This window comes from Microtus ochrogaster, chromosome 17 (genome assembly GCF_000317375.1).
Source record: "Microtus ochrogaster isolate Prairie Vole_2 chromosome 17, MicOch1.0, whole genome shotgun sequence".
In the NCBI taxonomy this organism is placed as follows: Eukaryota; Metazoa; Chordata; class Mammalia; order Rodentia; family Cricetidae; genus Microtus; species Microtus ochrogaster.
In genome coordinates, this window is record NC_022019.1 from 21,229,553 (window position 1) to 21,231,672 (window position 2,120).

Sequence of the window (2,120 nt, forward strand, 5' to 3'; positions counted from 1 at the left end):
TCCAAAGCCACAAAGAAACCCTGTCTCAAAAAACCAAAAAAAAAAAAAAACAAAAAAAAAAAACCCATACACATCAGGCTTCATTAATAGTATCGAACAACGAAAAAAAAACCCTAAACAGTCAACATTGAAGAACTGGATCAGTAATTGACGATCCAAAGATGAAACTGGGAAAACCTGCCATTTAAATCCTAATAGACATTTGGACAGGTAAACAAATAATATTAATGGATCAAACCTACATAATTGAATAAATACACTTTATCAATATATAAACTGAGTATATACTAATATAAGCAAAACTGGGCAAATAAATGAAAAAGGACACTTTCTAAATTACCAAAGAATTTTTTTAAAAAATAGAAAAATTAGGAAAATAGAAAGTCATCATTAAGACATCATAGTAATAATTGTAGCAGTCAAGATAAAAGGGTGGACACTAAGAGGAGCTGACAGACATTCCGGAAGAAATGGCAATTAGCATAGTTCCAGATAATCACTCCAAGGTATTTACCAATAAAAATTAGAGGAAGTCGAGCATGGTGATACACACCTGAAAGCTCAGTATCTGGAAGACTGAGGCAGGAGGATTGCAACATGTTCAAGGCCAACCTGGGCTAATAACAAAACCTTGTCTTCAAAAAAGTGGGGGAGGGAGTTGAGGGAATAATGGCTTACAGTAGCAGACACCATCTAATTCAGCATCATTTTCATGAAATTCCTGGGTGGATGAATGTCCTTCTGTAACAATCTTGCCAAAAAGTACAAACCTAATTCTTGTTGTGGAATATTACTTTAACTATGTAAAAATGTGTTACATTTGTTTAGGCTGCATTTGTTTAACTATGTAAAGATAATATGTTATATTGGTTTGTGCTGCATTTGTTTAACTATGTAAAGATGTGTTACATTTGTTTAGGCTGCATTTGTTTAACTATGTAAAGATAATGTGTTATATTGGTTTGTCCTGCATTTGTTTAACTACATAAAGCTGTGTTGCTTTGCCTGCCTAAGGCGCCTGATTGGTCTAATAAAAAAAAACCTGAATGGCCAATAACTAGGCAGTAGAGGGATACATGGGGCTTGCAGGAAGAGAGAAAAGTATGAGGAGGAATTTAGGCAGGAGAGAAGAAAAAGAGGAGAAAGGACAAGAGAGATGCCCAGGGTTAGTCAGTCAGGAGCTGCCAGCCAGCCAGACAACAAACAGGACATACAGAATGAAAAAAAAGGTAAAAAGCCCTGAGGTAAAACATAGATGACGAGAAACAGGTTAAGTTATTAGAGTAAGTGGGACAAGCCCAAGGCCAAGTATTCATAACTAATAAGAAGTCTCCATGTCATGATTTGGGAGCTGGTTTGTGGCCCAAAAGAAAAAGCCTGGTACAAATTCTAGACCTAGAAAAAAGAACACATCACAGATGGACAGACATCCAACAAAACACTGAGCAGTGCTCTTCAAAAGTGTCAAGATCAGCATTGGAGAGATGGCTCAGGCTAAGAGAGCTCACTGCTCATTAGAAGACCGAGTCCTCAGCTCCCACACTGTACAGCTCACGGCCACCTGTAACTCCAGTTCCAGGAGATCCAACCCCCCATTTTATCCTCTCTAGGTGCCCATATACACATTGTTGTAGGAGGCAGCTTGTTTGTTCCCGGCTGCTCAGCCCCAAAATAACCACACAGAAAACTGTATTAATTAAATCACTACTTGGCCTATTAGCTCTAGCTTCTTATTGGCTACCTCTTACATCTTAATTTAACCCATTTCTGTTAATCTGTGTATTGCCATGTGGCTGTGGTTTACCAGCAAGATTCTGGCATGTCTGTTCTCAGTGGTGGCTACATGGCATCTCTCTGACTCTGCCCTTCTTTCTCCCAGCATTCAATTTAGTTTTCCCCACCTAGCTAAGTTCTGCTTTGCTATAGGCTAAAGCAGTTTCTTTATTCATTAACCAATAAAAGCAACACATAGAAAGAAGGACCTCCCACACCATTTCCCCTTTGCTGTTTAAATAAAAAGGAAGGTTTTAACTTTAACATTGCAAAATTACATATAACATTGACTATTCGAGATGATTATCTACTAACCTATATTTCTTTTTTTTTGGTTTTTTTTTTTT